Source organism: Quercus suber, unplaced genomic scaffold, assembly GCF_002906115.3.
Source record: "Quercus suber isolate HL8 unplaced genomic scaffold, Cork oak 2.0 scaffold_112, whole genome shotgun sequence".
NCBI lineage: Eukaryota > Viridiplantae > Streptophyta > Magnoliopsida > Fagales > Fagaceae > Quercus > Quercus suber.
Genome location: NW_027069577.1, coordinates 821,594 through 829,649, shown reverse-complemented (window position 1 = coordinate 829,649; position 8,056 = coordinate 821,594). Strand labels below are relative to the sequence as shown.

At 34.5% G+C, this 8,056-nt stretch overlaps 1 protein-coding gene across 4 annotated transcripts in view; it reads left to right on the top strand.

Annotated features, from left to right (window-relative positions):
* Nucleotides 1–7,706: 7,706 nt before the first annotated feature.
* The window catches only part of LOC111987345 (uncharacterized), a 9,359-nt gene continuing 9,009 nt past the window's right edge, over nucleotides 7,707–8,056 (top strand). For all 4 annotated transcript variants that reach the window (XM_065775475.1, XM_065775476.1, XM_065775473.1 and 1 more), the window contains exon 1: nucleotides 7,707–7,943. The gene's annotated coding sequence lies outside the window, so the exon portion shown is untranslated. The remainder of the gene's footprint in view (nucleotides 7,944–8,056) is intronic.

Here is an 8,056-nt window from a genome sequence, read left to right as displayed (position 1 = left end):
GCCAACTGACCTGCCGAAATCGGGTTAGGTACGTCGGAAACTGTCGTCGACCTGTCACTGGAGTCAGATCAGGCGGTTTCCGGATCAACTCGGCTCGAATTTTGGGTGGGTCAAGTACACAGTTTGTCTTGGACAGGCCTAATAACATGTTTTGACCATTCGATTTTTTAGTTTGCGTGTATGTACGTGTACAAGTACAACAAACATTATCAAAAATATTCTTCTAAAAAAAATTATTAAAAAAAAGTCTCATGTGAGTGGCTAAGATAATTAAGACTATATCCTAAATAAATAATTTATAAAATAAAAAAATAAAAAGAGAGACTATCACTTGACCATCAACCTATTGAGACGTGTGGGTTCCAATTAGCTTAATTAGTAAAGTCTCTGATAGTTAAATAAAAATCTGGGTTCGATTTTTGCCCACACCGAAAACTTATTGGTGTCTTGAGCTCAACTATCAATTATTTTAATTTGCTAAACAAAATAATTAACTATTTTAGTGATGGACCCAACAAATTTTTCAAGTTACAAAAGGGCTTCAATTAATATATATATTACTCAAATCATATAATTTTTTTCCAAATATAATGGGTTGTTTAGGTGAGTAGGATGCTAATTATGTGAGGAAAACAAGCTAAATTAGCATTTACTTGGCAAGAGAAATTTATATTATTTTTTTAAAGAAGAACTTCAATGCATCATTGACACTGAGTAAACATCTAGTGGTATATCATCCATCCAGACTAATAAATAAAGGAAATAATAGCTTGCCTCGCAAGTGAGTACCCCACGAAATTACAATGCATATGGATACGAGAGAAATTTAAAGCTATAAAACTTGAGGCAAGGTAATGGATATCCATCACTTTTTTTTTCTTTCTTTTTTTGGTGAAACTAGGAATAGATATATTCCAATTGAAATTAGAGTACAACAAAGAGACAACAGCTAAAGTACAAAATTACATGACAAATCAGATATCATAAATTGCTACACAAGAGGAGGAGAGACTCCTTTCCAGATTTAAGAAATCCCAGAAGATTTTGTTGCTTTGGCCAATTCATGAGCTACCCTGTTGTCTTCCCCTTTTAGTTGGTGAATGGAACATAAGCCGATGGAGTTCTTGGTACTTCTAATTTCTTGGAGAATATGTCCCAATTTGCCCCATCCTTACCAAAGTTTAAAGTTTAGACAAGGGGAAGGACATCGGATTCAAAGAAGGTTTGAGATAGGTTCATTATGTAGCAAGTTGGACTACTTGTTGTAATGCAAGGGCTTCGGTAACCTCTGCTAAATAGAGCATAGGCAAAAGCTTACTCATAGCTACTAAGGGTGATCCATGGCTGTCTCTAATAATCACCCCGATGCTAGAATTTTTGTTGGCATTTGAAGCAACCCCGTTAACATTGATTTTGAAAAAACCATAGGGGGGGAGGGGTGGTGGGCTTTCCAAGTAGAGATAGACGAGGAGATGACAACTTTATAGTCCAGCGAAGTTCTATTTGCTATTTCCCAAGTCTGAATAAGAGGAAAACCCAAGTCATCATGAGTAGCTTGGTTACGATTCCACCAAACAGACCAAGCTACAATAAAGAATAGTCCTAAGTCATGGGCAGTACCTATATCTAGCAAGTTGAGGGTGATGTCTAGGATATCCTGAGCTTCCAAAGACAAGTCCACAGGGTAGTTATGCCAACAAGCCCAAGTTTGTTTTGCATGCTCACAGTGAAGTAAGGCATAAGGGAGGTTTTTAGGGACTTTTTCACAAAGAGGGCAAAAACCAACAGTGTTTATAGCTTTGAGTTTTAAATTTTGCATTGTGGGGAGAGCATTCATTCATGTCCACGAAGCAAAAATACCAATTTTTGTTGGTATCTTTAGTTGTCACATCATTTTCCAAATTTGGGACCTTGAATCCCTGTTTGAGCTTTCTCCCTCCTCACTGGAGTCAACAATCTTAGCAACAATGTAGTAAGCGCTTTTGACCGTGAAGGAACCCCTTTTATTTCCCACACATATTAGTTTGTTGTTTGGCATATTGTAGCTCAAGGGAAGTTTTAGGATTGAGTTTACTTCAAAAGGGAGGAACAAAGCCTTGATAGTATTCACTTTCCACCATTTTGTGTCCTCGTTGATGAGGGATGAGACCATTGGGAAGTTTCTAAGGTCTTTAGGGGAAGAAATCACTTTATAAGTAGTCAGAGTGGGGAGCCACTCATCTTCCCATATATGGATTCTTCGGCCATTTCCTACCCTTCATCTGGTACCCTTCCTTATTACGTCTAAACTATTGTGGATACTTCTCCAAGTATAAGAATGATTACTGCCCTTCTTTGAGTTTAGCACATCATCAAAAGGGAAGTATCTAGCTTTGTATACCCGGGCAACAAGCGAATATGGATTTTGGAAAATTCTCCAACCTTGTTTTGCAAGCATAGCAAGGTTGAAGGCTTGGAGATTACAAAAGCCCATGCCCCCACTGAGCTTAGATTTACACATCTTTTTCAAACTCACCCAAGCTACTTTTGATTCCTGCATTCTTTGTCCCCACCAGAAGTTTTGCATCATCCCCTAAAGATCATCACAGAGACTTTTAGGTAATTGGAAGCAGCTCATGGTGTATGTGAGTACTGCTTGGGCTACCACTTTAATGAGGACTTCTTTACCCCCAATGGATAGAAGTTTCTCTTTTCAACCCACCAACTTCTTCCCCACTTTCTCTTTAATCTAAGCAAACATTGCAGTTTTTTACTTTCCAATGATTGAGGGAAGGCCCAAAATATTTTTTATGCCATGAATCTTGCATTGGTCCCTGGATACTCAAGATCTCCTCCTTGGTTTCTTGGGGGGTGTTGGAGCTCAAGAACACTGATGATCTGTCAGTGTTGATTTTATGTCCAAAGGCCGCTTCATAGTTCTCAAGGATGTCAATGAGTTTCATACATTCTTGAGCATTTTCTTTGCAAAATAAGAGGCTATTATCGGCGAAGAAAAGATGGACAACCCCTGCAAATTGATACGCCATTAAGCAACTAGCTTCGAGCTGCTTCATGAATGAGAGCAGAGAGAACTTTAAGGATTTTTATAAGGATGTGATGCATCACATTATGACCATACTGAGATGAAGATCTAATGCAGTTCTTAAAGGATTTTTATGAGGATCTCATAATCACCTTCTAAAATAACCCGATCAATACCTATTTCCATAGCAAATTCCAATGCTTGTCATGCCACCAAAGTCTTAACCTCAATCACTATGAATGACAGAGGAACTTGCTGAGATAGCGAAGCCATAATTAGGCTTGCATCATTCTTAATTATCACCCCTAACACAGTTCTCTTCTTCAAAAATAGCTCCATCAAAATTTATTTTATACCTATTGAAAATTTTATTGTGAATATTTTACATAGTTTTTTTTTTTTTTTTTTTGTATCTTTTCTAAAAAAAATTGATCTATAATTTTTTCTTAATTTTTTATTGAAAATTTTATTGTGAATATTTTACATATTTTTTTTTTTTTTTTTTTGGTATCTTTTCTAAAAATAATTGATCTATAATTTTTTCTTAATTTTTATTTAAACTTGCCAATAAGGCTGCATTTGGCAATATGTAAAATATTTTTTGAGTGTAAAATAGTTTCAATTGTTTGTCTATGTTGTGAAAAAATCATTAGAAAATTATTTTTTGTGTTTGGTTTTGAATGTAAAAACCTATTTTCATAAGCCTGGCTACCACAGTCACCACCATAAACATAGCCACCACCGACCACTATAAACCCAGTCACCATCAACCACCACCAACCACTACATAACCAGTTAACTTGAAAAAATCATAATTAACAAACCCACCACCGATCCACCATTAAAACCCACAACAAACCCATCATACAATCTGAAAAAACCCACCTCAACCATCGTTGAAACCCATAAGAAATTCATCACATAACCTGAAAAAACCCATCTCAGACATCGATCCATCACCCCCAAGAACAAATATTAGTTGCAATAAAAAAAAAAGGCTAAAAAAATAAATCCATAGAGGGTAGCGAGATCGTTGAGGGTAGCGACGATGCGGGTGGGCAGCGGGTTGTAGATCGATAACATGCAATTCAAGATTTGGCCTTGGTGGGTCATTGGGGAAGAGAAAGGATGAGAAGAGGAAGAAAGGAGGAAGTAATGAATCAGTGAGCGGAGGTAGCGGCAAAGGCAGATCAGCGAGAGGGCGAGTGGAGACAGCAACAAAGGTGGATTGGCGGTGGCACGAGCTAGGTCCCTTTCTCTCTCATTCCTTCGGCTTGATGTGTGTCAGTGAGGAAAGTGGAAATTGATTAAAGGTAAAACCACTATGTAAACTAATTTCTGAGTCTAAAGGGTTTAATTTATGGTCAACTAATATGAATTTTCAATTTGACCATATTTTCATGTGCACCCAAACACACTCAAGGGTGTAAAATATTTTCCTAATTTCCATTTCACCCAAAACAAACACAGCCTAAGACATATGGAGGAGCCCAAAAATAAAAAATTACATTTATTATCATGGGTCAGGAGTGAATAATAAAATATTTATGGGTCTTTTTTATAATTACATAAAGTTTAACTAAACATATAAAAAAAGAAAAAAAAAAAAGAATTCTATCTGCTCGTTATCGTTATTTCAAACGAAGCCCTAAACCCCAAAAAATCTAACTGAAAGTGCAACGGAGTGAAAGAGTTGAGGCTATCGAGATTTGAGAAAGCCAATCAATAAGAACCCAAAGGTAAGTCTATGGCTACTGAGAATCAGAAGAAGAAAAAATAAAAAATGACAAGAACAAAAGTAAAGTTAAATTTTGTTACATGCGTCTCTTATTGCAATGTTTTAATTGTTATGGTGACAACAAAAGATAACAATTCTTAACTCTTTGTTCGTACTATTGCATTAGTTGCTTTCCTCTAATGTCTGTAGATTTTCCTATCTGATTTTTGTCTCACATTGTTCACTTAGCCTTGGAGTAAACAACATAGTTGGGGAGATGTACATTCTGTGCTCTTCTTTAAATGAGTTTTTGGTGAAGTATATAAGAAGTGTTTATAAATCAAAATTAGTTTCACATAAAAAAATGGGGTTCGCTAGTATAACGCAGAGGTGACCCTAGACATTTTGAGGCCTAAGGCGATAACTAAAAATGCATATGTATGTGTATGTGTGTTTATTTATGTGTATGTGTATGAGTGTGTATGTGTATGTGTATGTTTATGTGTGTGTATGTACATGTTTATGTTTGAGTGTATGTGTATGTGTGTTTATGTTTATGTTCATTTATATTTATGTATGTGTGTATGTGTATGAGTGTGTATGTGTATGAGTATGTTTATGTGTGCGTATGTGTATGTTTATGCTTATGTTTATATTTATGTGTACGTGCATGTGTGTTTATGTTTATGTTCATTTATGTTTATACATGTTTATGTATGTGTGTATGTTTATGTATGTTTAAATATAAACATAAACACACATACATATAAACATACATGAACACAAACATAAACAAACATACACAAAAACAAACAAACATACACACATATACATAAAGACGCATAAACAAAAACAAACAAACATAAACACACATACACAAAAACATAAATATACATAGACATAAACACACATACAGACTGAGAAAAATTAAACTCTCATATAGACTGAAAAAAATTGCAAACTAATACCAATCCTCAAACAATTTCGTTAGTTACTTTGGTGTGCTAAATCGAGCATTTATGTATGTTTATGCGTGTGTATATTTACGTTTATGTGAGTTTATATGTGTTTATGTGTATGTGTGTTTATGTTTATGTATATGCATATTTATGTGTATATGTATGTATGTGTATGTGTATGTGTGATTATGTATGTGTATGTGCATGTGTTTATGCGTACTTATATTTATATATGTTTATGTGTATATATATGTGTTTATGTGTGCTTATGTATGTGTATGTGTATTTGTGCTTACGTATATGTATGTGTATGTGTAGGTGTAGGTCTCTTTGTCTTTTTCAAATTTAGGTGCAATACTCTGATGCAATTGTAATTAATGGCTGAGATTAAAAATCGAAAAAATAACTTTCAATCTCAACCATTAAATAAAATATATTAAAGGAGAGTTAAAAAAAAAAAAAGAGTAAAAAATGTAAAAAAAATCCCTACGACAGTGCACCTAATCTCAGTCTGTCTTTCTTCTCTCACTATTTTTCTTTTCTTCTTTTTTACGTGGTGCTTTGTTCTTCTTCCTTTTATTTCTCTTTATACGTCGCCTAGGCTGACAGGAGAAGAGCGAGTGAAAGCCACGTCAATAAAAGAAATCGAAAATTGTGCTGCCGAGCCAAAGACTATGAAAATCTCTTCCTCTCAACTCAGACGATCCTCTTAGGTGAGATTGTGGCTCACGAGGTTTACCAGATTATGGTGTGTGATTTTTGGTTATTTATTTATTTATTTGAGATTATGAAGCAAATAGTTTTTATATTTTGCTTACCCTTTCTATTTTCTGAAAACACTTTTTTGGGAAATACCATTTTTTTTTGCTTTGCTTTCAATCTATCATTCTTGCTTGTGGATATGTGTTTGATTAATTTGGATCTAAAATTAGTTCAACAAGATGATTCTTCTTCTAAAATATAATACAAACCAATACATGTTTTTTTAACGGTGGGTTCACTTTCAGTGTTTTCATTTTGTGATTTTGGTTGTTTTGTGGATTTTGTGCTTTGATTTCGGTGGATGTGATTTGATTTGTGATTTGGTGGGCTTCTAATTTTTTGTTGCGATTTGATTTTGGCTGGGTTTTGGCAGTGGTGCGTGGTTGGAGGTGATGAGCTTGAAAAGCTCTGACCATGGAGGTTTAGAAGGAGAGCTTGGTGGTCAGCCATGGAGCACGGTGTGAAGTGGGTTGAGGCAGAGAAAGGATGAGAGGGAAACAGTGGCGGCCTAGACATTTTGGGGCCTAAGGCGAGAACTAAAAATGAGATATTTTTTATACTTATATATTAATTAAATTAATGTTTATTTAATATTTATATTATATTTTTCATCATTATTTTCATTTTCTTCTAAATATTTTGAAGTTCATTATCAAGATTTGTTGTATTGCAAAATTGAACATCATTTTCTTCTAAATTATTTTGGTGAATTTCTTGCTCATTTGTGATATTTTCATCTAAATTTTGTGTTATATTTTGTTTATTACTAATAACAAATTTATCCATTGATCATTTTTGAGACTCAATTAATTAATTAATTAATTTTAAATTTTTCATATCCAAATGCATATTTTCTAGTAGACATTTCTAATCAAACAATATATTTATAAAGACTAAAATAAAAAATAACTTTCAAGTATAAAGCAAATGAGAAATAAAACCTGATTTATATAAAAAATATTGTTGTAATTTCACTAAACAATAACAACTTTTAGCAATTTAACCTCATAAATAAAAAAAAAATTAAGTACAAGCATAACAAAAATTTAAGCACGCCATAAACTGACACAAGGCTTATTAATAAGACCCAAAAAAAAAAAAAAAAAAAAAAAAAAAAAAACCTTGAAAGGCCCAAGCATAACGCCCAGTCCAGGGAGGGTCCGGGCAGCCATAATGATAAAGTTACAAAGCAGCCAGGGAGGGCCCAAATAACACAAGTTATTTAAGTTCTTAACAAATAAAATGGAGTGCTCTGTGCCTGTGCCCAAATATTTATAATTTTATACCTGATTCCTGAGGTGAGTGAGGTGAGCAGTTGAGACTTGAGAGAGGCGGAGAGCAGAGAATCAGAGAGAGGCTGAGGCGCTTCAAGCTTGCTGCCTTGCTTGAGCCTTGAGCTGTTGTCTGTTGAGCAGATGAGAACAGACTGAACAGTGGAGACTGGAGACTAGAGAGAGGCGGAGAGCAGAGACTAGAGAGAAAGGTAAAATTTTTAGGGTTTTGAGTGGATTTATTTGTTTTGATTTGTGATTGCTTTGTGGTTAATCTCTTAGACCTATCTGGTTGATTTTTGGTTTGTTTTTTGGTCAATGATTT